An 11,116-nucleotide genomic window follows, 5' to 3' on the forward strand; every position below is an offset into this window, starting at 1 on the left:
GTGACGATGGATGAAACATGGATCCATTACCATACGCCTGAGTCCAATAGGCAGTCTGCAGAGTGGCTGAAAAGCCACGAAAGCCAACCAAAGCGGCCAAAAGAACGACGCTCGGCCGGGAAGGTTTTGGCCTCCGTTTTTTGGGATGCGCATGGCATAATCTTCATCGATTACCTGCAGAAGGGAAGAACAGTTACGGGAGAGTATTATGCAGCGTTATTGGACAAACTGAACGACGGAATAAAGAAAAAACGGCCTCATATGGCGAAGAAAACAGTTCTGTACCATCACGATAACGCACCATCACACACGTCCTTGAAAGCGATGGCCAAATTGGACCAATTACGATTCGAATTGGTTGCTCACCCGCCGTATTCTCCAGATTTGGCCCCCAGCGACTATTATCTGTTCCCAAACCTCAAGCGGTGTCTCCAGGAAAAGAGATTCACATCGAATGAGGAAGTCATCGCGGAAACCGAGGCATATTTCGAAGGCTTGGACATTTCGTACTACAGAAAGGGCATCGAAATGTTGGAAAATCGCTATACCAAGTGTATCGCACTCGAAGGCAACTATGTTGAGGAATAAATATAACTTTGTCCAAAAAACGCTTGTTTTCATTAAAAATCCCGGGACTTTTCAGCCCATGTAGTAATATACATGCAAGAAGAAGATAAACCGTCATGCGTTCCTGAGGGTACCGATTTTATATCCTCCCCTCAACCCTTCCCGCCCCTCCCTCGACGTCATCATGTAAATCTTTAAGAGCGTATCGTTCATGTTTTATGGGACCTTACTGTTATTGTTTATGATTAAGTTTAAGACTTCTCCTAGTCTGTACTGATTGCAAATGAATGGCAGCAACGGCGGGGGTGAAATACGACGACGACGACACAAAAGAAATAGTTGTGCAACGTGAAATAATTTATTATTTCAAAAAAGGAGAACGTTCGAGAAGTACTCGATGTTAACCCTTTTAGTGCCAAGCAAAAATATTGTACCTATACGAAAAATACTAACAATTTGACGAATTTGCTAAAGTTTGGGAAAAAGCTTATAAAAACCAAAAATGATATTTACAAAATTCAAAAAGCAGCATATTACGAAATAAAGAAAGAATAAAGTAATGCCAATTGTATTTCAATATTTGTTGAAAATCATACGAATAACATCAATATAAAACGTGATGAAAAACATAGAAACAAGTTTCTCTTCTACAAACAATATTTGCACATAAGAATAATAATCGTTTGATCACAGTTTTATGTAGATCACGTAGTATGAAGTATAAGTATTACATTTTCAATCATTTTTAACAAAGTAACTAATATCGGATCTGAGAACGAAAACGACCCGACCGAAACCGACCTGAGAACGAAACTGTCCCGTGTCGAGTTTCTACCTTATCGCTCCAGCGTATAGAGCCTCGGCACCAACCAGCATAGAATATAACAAAAAGTTAAATCCAAAAACAACTTTTTAAATTCTTTTGCAATGAAATTAGACCGTTTATAACGTTTTATAAATTTATTTTGAGATAGAGCTTTCTCTGCTTGCAATGCGAATAGTAAGACGCACTCGGATACGCAACCATATATCATCGTTGGCACTTTTCGCAAGTGTTGCGAACGACGATATATCATCGTTCGGCACTAAAAGGGTTAAAGTCAAATAAGTTGCTTCGCGTTGCCACCTCCTCGCGATTCTGCAAAGGACAAAATTAAGGTGCAATAAAGAAAAATGTCATAAAACGTTTTGTATCACATAAAAATAACAGCGTGTGATAATTGCTTCACGTGAAGGTGTTACTTTTACTTATTTCATTATACTATTATTTCGTTCAACAGCGCCAAAGTGGACGAAAATTGCGATGAGAAAATGTATTAATATGGAAATAAGCATCATTATTAATATGATATTTACAAAAATCAAAACGTAATATATGTCTGGAGCCGTGACTTATGTGACGTTTCATGTTCATGAATATCAAACAACAATAATTTCACATATATATATCACATACATTTCACATATACATATATATTACAGACAAGTATACGGTACACGCACATACGCACAGGTTCGTGTACGCGTTGGCAACGAGATATTCAGTTTATTCCACGAGGCAAGATCTTGTGATCGGATCTCGAGATGTATTATGTATAACGCCATTAAAATGCAATTTACTACTTCATTTGAGAAACATCGACTGGCACCAATTCTCCGTTATACTCAATCGTCAATCTTCAACGCGACTACGTGGAATGTCATTGCGGTCCCACGACATGTTACAACAGATTCCTATGCAATAGATTCCTATTTCCAAAGCGAAGCGGAAGTGAATAACTCCAGACACACGATTCTCAATTAACAGAGAAGAGACTCGCAAATGAAAGAAGCGAACAGAATAATTTGCCGCGGAAAAATATGATTTCACAAAATAAGGTGCTCGGGAGAGGTGAAAAAATGGAGGAAAAAGAGGGAAATGAGAGAGAGGGAGAAAGACTCTTGTTATTTACATCGTATATTTTCGGGATGATGTGCAAACGAAGAGACTTGTTATTTCGTATTTTGTTTTTTTGGAATCTGCTATATTTTATCTCATTCAGATATTCAGCGGATAATCTCGATTTGTAATATCTTATTGCGCTTTCAACGACCTGCAAAATTTGTTTTCGAACTCGAATTACGATTCCCTTTTCTCGCACGACAGTTAACGTTAAATACGGCTGTTCATCTCTCACCGCGCTTTCCGCGATTACATCGGATATGCAGGTTCTCTCTAATAGGCAGGCAAAACGTTAGATGCATCGCCAAACGAATGCATGAATACAAGAGATGGTTATCCTAGGATGGTGACCTTGGGATTGATACGTTTTTCTTCCATTGGCGCTACAGCCTCATATAGAGAGGCCTGGGCCTATACCTCTCCTCGTATGTATGCATGTGTTGCGCACGCACAGATTGTACACATACATACGGAACCTGCAGTTTAAATGCCAGTTCCAAACAACAATTTGGAGAGAGACTTTGCCATGGCATGAATACTACTCTTGGTGGTTTGCCAAGGATATTGAAGAGGAATTACGAGCGAATTAAAATTTTTCTGGTTTTGCCGAGGATCGAACCTAGTATTTCTATAGCGTGGCAGGCTGGTGCGCTGTCTACCACGCCACGCTCGGAATCGTTACGTTACCTTCTAAAAATCATCTCTTATGCGAAGGGCCGACAGATCCTTACTCGGTCGATGTTTGACGATTTCTCTCATTCTGTTTGGCAACTCTCACCCTGTACTGTCATTCTGAAAGATTACAAAAGCGAGTTCTTAGTCCTTGGTATTATCGTTATCACATAATTCTGGCTAATAAGTTCGCCTTTATGGAGAAAAAGAGAGAGTAAGAGGGAGAGAGATGAAGAAGAGGAGGGAGAGGGGGAGAGAGAAAGGGTGAGAGAGAGAGCTATACGCGGTTATACGTAGGTTATATGTAGGTGCGTACGGCAATTTTTCTTTATATAAAACATCAGCTTTTAAACGATGCCGCTAATAGTATATCGAAGGTGCAAATGTGATCTTATCTTTTCTACACGAAAAAAAAGAATATTTTTATTTTGAGAAAATCCGTATTCTCAACATGTACATGATAAAATAAGATTATATAATGTTGAATAGGTAAAACCTTGCTTACGCGAAGAAATTCCACATATTCTTACTGAAAATATAATATTCTCGTTATTTAAAAATAATTTTCTTGAATTGAAATTAAAGAAAAAAACGATATCTTCAAACCAAGAATTACAATTTCTTCAACTTGAAATTAAATTATTATTATTTGAATATACCTTATTCTTGGAGAGAAAGCAGTTTATAATATTAAATGGAATTATCGAAAGTTTTCATAATAACAATTTCTTTATCTTATTTCTAAATTGAGGCAATAAGAGAACGAAAATGAGTATATCGAAGCAGAAGCCTGGATGGCTCAGTGGTAAAAACAGATACCCGGCAAACAAAAGGTCCCGAGTTCGAATCCTTCTAACAATTCCGGCTTCCGAATTTTCTCCGACTTTTATAAAAGCCGAGTTTTATTCTTCAGATCATCTTAAGAGTATTTTCACATATTATACAAGTGGTTTCATTGGCTACAAAGTATTTGAAGATGAACCTAACCTAGGATGGTCTTAAATATAAGACAAGATTTGTATTTTGAAATTAAAACATTCATATTATTGGAAGATGATTAGTATATATTTGATTCAAATATAGAATTATTCAAAATAACACATTTATCTTTTCGATATAATTTTTTTTAATGTTACAACAAGGTTTATTATTTTCTGAATAATCATATTATGATTTGTTGTGGACTATCATAATCTTGCAATAACATTAAGGTATTATTGCAATTCAAGAATATGAAACTTATGTATGAAGATAATATATTCTTACTTATATATAAAACAATTGCTTCCATTAAAATATATGTCTTGAATTGATACTTACTTTTTTTCTGTGTACGCACACAAGATTAACTACATCGTATCACTCTACGGGCTACTTAACACTTTACCGACCGGTAGCGGTTCGAACATCCTATGCCCTTTTCACCGGCCACTCAGCCGCAGATCATCCGAGACACCGGCTTGCTGCTTGCTACTTGTCAGTCTAACTTAACCAAATCTAACGGAAAAAACAAAAGTCGATTAATCGACGACCGGTCGTTAAGCGCTGTGGAATAATCGACGGCCGGTCGATAAGCGCTGAGAACAAAACGTCGATTAATCGACGGCCGGTCGGTAAAGTGTTAATATCCTTACACACACCACTTAACACATAACAATGCCTGGCGCTTTTTCCACTAAATGACATTTTAGCTCTTATTTTTCATCGTTCTCCTTTTTTTCTTCCTCTCTTTACGTCAGTTTTTCCACGTTTCGAAAACAAAATTCCCTCTGTCTCTTTCTTTTTTTGCATGCACGAGCACGCGTTGTTTCTTTACTTTGCAACGTTACATTCACGCCATGTAAAAATTGGGAAACATTTGGCTAATGTCCTATATTCGACAAAAATATCGATAGAAAGTATATGAATGTCTAAATGCTCGGTTGTTTGCAATAATAATATAGGATATCTCGATTTATTTGCTACACAATGTTTAACACAAAAATTGTGTATACGCGACACATTGACAAAGTCGCGTTTTTCGACATGGAAAAATAATAAGGATGAACGCGGTGAGAAATGCACGCTAGTAATGAAGGAGCGCTATTTACTCGCAAATGCATTTAATTGTTGTTAGCGTTGCGGCTAAACAGCACAACGAAGCGTCGAATAAAGTGAAACATTCCATGCTCGGTGGAAACTTCCGGTATATACAAGAAGCACAGCCGAAGAAACAGAAGTATTTGATTTTTAGCTTCTCTAACTCGGCATTCCACCCGCTGATAGAATTTAATTAGATTCTTTTATGTTCGGCTGTTGATAGGAGGAAAATTACGAGTATAGAATCAGTGGAATTTATATATTTCTTTTGCTTCGAAAACATTCTTCGAGTTGAAACCGAACGAAAGTCTAACGCGTCTATAATATCTTTAATATCTGTGTTATCTATAATATCTTTCTTCCAGAATTAAATCCGACTACAAAGAAGAGTAGTTCGGCTCTAAAATTTGCTTTGGACGAATCGTCATAATTTGTGGCAGAATTTCAAGAAAAATTCTATTCGCCAAATGCAAAAGGGTGACTCATGCTCTCCACAATCCTTTAAATATCATCCGTCTTACACGAAGCATAAAATTGCAAATAGAATTCAAATTGAGTCCCGTTACGAAAGTAGATCACCCAGAGGATCTACCTGAGAAGACCAACGAATACAACACGACAGTGTGCAAACGCGAAATTTCATTATTCGGACTTACAACAGTCTCGGTGACGCAGATATGAAGGTAACGAACGTCTGGAGAACGAAAACAAGTAGAAACAGACAGTTGAGTCGGACGAATCGGACGATAACCGCAGAGTCGCATGTATCCCGTCACTCGCATATCAGAGCGACGTCACCACACCGCCGACATAACCATTTATATAACCGACGTTCAACTGGTTCTTGAACTTCACTCTTCGATTTCTTTCGCCGCGGCAATCCTCCCACGCTATATCGATCCACGACCTCCACACTGAAAGGAGTGACCCCACCGGTGCGCGAAACAGAAAGAGAAAGAGAAAAAAAAGGAGAGAGAGAGAGAGAAAAAGACTGTAGGAAAAAGGCGGAAAGATGGAAGAAAAGACAGAGCGTAGGGTCATGTACGCGATGAATATTTATTTTCCCCGTACGCACCTGCGATGCCCTCAGCAGACATTCTCACGTGCGAATGTCGTAATGTAACAATGACGGTGTGCGCTCCGAACGAATTTCGAAAGTCATCACAAAACGGAGGACGACGATCGTTTGCAAAGCGTATGGAATGTAAAACAGTAAAATGTTAAGATCATCATCATCATTGGTCGTGTCTGTCTTCCGGAATGTCGGCAGACATAAATCAAAATTGCGTCGAAATAAAGATGGCGCTGGCAATATTACAAATTGCGAAATGCGTGATGCGCGTCGAAATGAGAATGACGAATGCGTCTTTTTTGCGTGATGTTATTCACAATAGGATTAAAAAGATGATTCTTGACGACGGGACCGTAAATGATTGTCTAATGAGTCGGGAGAACAATTCTTTGAAATCGCCAAAAATCTCGACCAGCCGTCGAGACACTCCATCTCTATATATGTGAGAAAATAATTTACACATCACAAATACATCACTCACGAATAGCCAACGAACTCTATTTCTTGTCGGAAACAAGATTCTATTTGAAATAACGGGGACTCCTCTCTCTCTCTCTCTCTCTCTCTCTCGCCTCCCCCCATCCTCCCTCTCTCTCCCCCCGATGAACCAGCCGATAATTAACTTGTCCTTCTTGAGAAATCTCACTTCCAATTCTCGTTATCGTAGAAATGAGACATCGATATCGTGCAAAGAGAATTCTCCTAACGCGCCAGGGCGATAGCAAGAACATCATTCACGGACGACAACGACAATCATCCACTGACAAAAACCTCACCGTTAAATAAAGAGACACTCACCGGCGAAAAAGAGGATCCTCTTGAAATAACATAGCACACTCGAGGTCTCGTTAGAAGATCCACCCGGAGAGAATCTCTACGAGAACATCGACGGAGACACTGACACCGGAGCACCGATACCGGCAGGGTAATGCATGCAGGACAAGAATCGAGCGCGACGAGGGCTTCGATAGGCACTCACTGAAGAATCGCGCTGTCCCGCGAAGAAGAGAAGGCACGTCGTCCGCGCGACGAGAGCTTGCCGAGCGATACCTGCGCACCGGCCTGCATATGAGCCGTCTATAAGGAGGCTAATGTATACGTGGGGATTGCAAAAAGACAATCACCGCGGGAAACACGACGATGCGTACGGCCGATGCGATATATCGGTCAAGAAGAGAAAGAGAGAAAGGGGAGGATAGAAAATGTGAGAATGAAAGAGCGTAGAAGCACTACGAAAATCGTATGATGGCGTACCAACTGATGGTTCCGGACCAACCGATCAATATACCCTTTTTTCGAGAGTGCCTTCTCTTTCTCTTGCCGTTCTCTATGCGTTTGGCGCGTCTTCCTTGCTGCCGTTCCACTCGATCTCGCACTCGAAATTTACCCTCGAGCTTTCAAAAGATGAGAGAGAGAGAGAGAGAAAGAGAGAAAGAGAAAGAGAGGGAAGGGAGGGGGGAGGAAAAAGCTAAGCGCCTTCGCTACCTCGTCGCTTTCAGGAAGAACACGCCTCCTGTCACCAACAATGGAGAAGCGGAAGAATAAAAAGACGCGAAGGACGGTCTGTGATGTGTCAGATCGTCGCGTGCGAGTAACCTGGATACACGTATCTGTCAAGATAGGAAGCATGAGCGAGCGGACCGCACGAGAGAGCAAAGACACACGGATCTCTCTCTCTCTCTCTTTCTCTCCTTTTTTCTCTTCCTTACTCTTCCGTTCTCCAAATACAGCTCTTTTTCCCCTCGCTCCTTTTCCCACGTCGAAAGAAGACAGAAGGAATCTTTTGGTTCCAGCTTTCTCACCTCACCGTACAACGCCACACGGGAATCAATACGCGCGCTCGCCTCTCTCTCTCTCTCTCTCTCTCTCTCTCTCTTTCTCTCTCGTCCTCTTACTCGCTTACCCTCTTGTTCGCGCTGCTACTTCCCTTCGTACTCGGTTTCTCCTTTTTGCACTCTCTCACTCTCTCTCTCTCTCTCTCTCTCTCTCTCCATATATATATATATATATATCGTACTCTCGTTCTTTCTCTGTCACCCGCCCTTCGCAGCCGGGTCTTTTGCTGTCCGCCTACCTCGTCCGCACGACGTTTCGCTTCCTCTCTCCCTTAGACACGCTCTTCGCGCCTATGTACGCCGGCTCCGTTGTATGTTGCTGAAGAGCGCCGTTATACCCCTGCTATTTGGTACTCGGACGGTGCGTTATCTTTGTTGTTCTTTTTCTCATCTCAAGTACAAATGTCAAACGGAGCTGTTTCTCGTGGAGAGCGACGAACGAGAGAGTACCTCTACGACGATGACCGTAGCGACGATGGACGGGAAACGTGATGATGGTGACAACACGAAAACTGCGAGCCCGTTTACTCGCTTATACAAGCACGCACGCACGCACGCACGCACAAGGCACGCACGAACGCACAGCAACGTCCGTCCATCCGACGACGATGACGCGGAAAAAGAGAACGTACGGCGCTTCGCGCGGGTTACGAGCTACCCTTGCGTTAAGGAACTGACGATCTCCGACTCGCGGGGTGCAACGCGCCCCGCCGCATAACCACGACTATACGCTCAGCCGCCGCGCGAACATGTTGAGGGCCACTACACGCACGCAAGCGCGCAGACGAGTGAGAGCAAAGGTAGCAGCGAGGTCGACGAAGCGCGGGTGGCGGCGGTAGCAGCGACGACGACCGTGCGTCGTCGTCGTCGTCGTTGTGTGTATACAGTGATGTAGGTGCGACAACGACAGATATACGCTGTTCTTCTCATTCCGCCGTTCGTCGTGAATAGGTATATTGCTGACGTTTCTCCCTCCGTCGTTCGCCGTAGCGAACCTTCGATCGCGAATTGTACCGAAAACTTTATCGATCACGCGCGTGTTCTCAGGTCCTGTGGTCTTTTAGGTCACTTGCGAGGCAGACGATGAAAGATAGAGAGAGAGAGAGAGGGGGGGGGGGAGGGGGGGGGGAGAGTCGTTGGTCTCGTACATTAAAAAAAGTTATTCTTAAAATAAAATAAAAATATATTTCATTAAATATATTTTTAATCCGGGAATAGTCTCTCTAGACTCCAGCGGTCAGAAAATTTAATCCGGAAATAGTCTCTCTAGACCCCAGCGGTCAGAAAATGAAGCTCACGTCGTAGTGGGTGCTTTTTACTAATCGGGAATCAATACCTATTTTTCATTTGGACATTTAGAGGCCTAATTTGTACAACAAAAATTGGCTGTGACCCATCTTATTCTTAATATAAGCCTGCAAAAATTCATTGGAGTACAAAACGATCTCAGGTGGCCGTTCATAAAATTAGTCAAGTATGATAAGAATTCATATTATGAATACAAAATAATAATAAATTTAAATGAGATTATATGTACCCATAGCTAGTAAACATTAAGCCATTTTTACGTTATATATGATACTAACCGATAATATAAATATTGAAAAAAATAGGCAAAAATACAATTATCAAATAACTAATATTAATATTTTATGTTTATAATTAGCATATGTATATTTAACATTAACATTTATTATAAATGAAATGAATATTTTAAACTACATTTTTTATTTAATGTTAAACATATAAAAAATACCTTTATCCTTAAAAATTTTTTGTTTTTTTAAAAATATTGTTTATGTTAAACATTATGATACATTCATATAATACAACAAAGAAGTATCAAAATAAATTATTCATATAATCCTGAATCAATATTAGTAACTCCGTGTGACCGCAATTTAGCCTTACTTTACATACTTATAAAGTGAATGTTATTTAATATATTTCCAATCTTTTTTAACAATTATTCTTTACGAACTTTTAAATATGCTATCCCATTAAAAATGCGCAATAAAGCAATATTTTTTAATATGATATTTTTATTCATTCGAAATATTGTCATAATAAGACATATAATTCGTTCCACACTGTGGAACTTAGGGTTTTAAGCAATAGTCGAAGAGACGTCTGTTCTAATGAAAACTTCGAACGATGGTGACAGCGGCGGCGGTGAACGTCGGATCAGCAGCCCTCAAAGTTTCCTTAAGCATTCACTTTAGTAGTGGGCGACCGCATAGGATATAAACAGTATACAATAATTGACACTGCGCTGTAATCGTTTATTTTGGTTCTTAAACATTTTTTTGTGTTTTCCCTCATTTTTTCCAAAAATAACGAATAAATCTATATTTATAATATCTCTAAATGATAATATATCATAAAACATTCGATAATAAGCTATATTTTGTTAATAACAGCAGTTTTTAATTGGAGTTTAAAGGACCCCAGGTTGACGTAAAAATAAGGTGACTATTCCCAGGCTAATTTAAATAAACGTTTATTAAATTTAAGAAAAAAATTCATAAATATAAAATATAATTTTTTAAATTTGTAAAATGACTTATAAAATCATGAGTTACTAGATTAAAAAATGTAATTTCATTGATTTAAAATAACCTTATATAAAATAAAGCAAATGATTTCTTCACAAAAATAAAAAGAGTTAAATAAAAAGACTTTATTGAAGTAAACATTATTGAAGTAAACACATTGCAGTAAATAATTTTTTTTTTTTTTAACATTTGTTTTTTTTGTTTTAAACGTTGCATTGCTTCTTTAAATTAATATTTTTTTCTGAAACTAAGAAACATTTCTTTTAATTAATAAAATATATTAATTTCAATTAAATCATTATTTAGTTTGGAGCATTGAAATACATCATTTGTTTAGTCAAATGAATTTTGCTTTATTTTAATAAATATTTTGTTTAGTATATGCGTGAACATT

General features: G+C 39.2%; 1 long non-coding RNA gene across 2 annotated transcripts in view; it reads right to left on the reverse strand.

Moving 5' to 3' along the window:
- LOC106745401 overlaps positions 1 to 8,743 on the reverse strand; it is a 15,102-nt gene extending 6,359 nt beyond the window's left edge. Inside the window, exons 1-2 of one of the 2 annotated variants that reach the window (XR_001374522.1) lie at positions 8,407 to 8,743; positions 3,197 to 3,301 (exon numbers count right to left, since the gene is read on the reverse strand). This is a non-coding gene — a long non-coding RNA (uncharacterized LOC106745401). Of the gene's footprint in view, positions 1 to 3,196; positions 3,302 to 8,235; positions 8,323 to 8,406 lie in introns of those variants that run through there. The other variant, XR_001374521.1, reaches the window with a different exon arrangement.
- Between the last annotated feature and the right edge of the window lie 2,373 nt (positions 8,744 to 11,116).

The sequence above is a fragment of the Dinoponera quadriceps genome, unplaced genomic scaffold (assembly GCF_001313825.1).
Source record: "Dinoponera quadriceps isolate SergipeBrazil2010 unplaced genomic scaffold, ASM131382v1 scaffold1728, whole genome shotgun sequence".
Taxonomy (NCBI): Eukaryota; Metazoa; Arthropoda; class Insecta; order Hymenoptera; family Formicidae; genus Dinoponera; species Dinoponera quadriceps.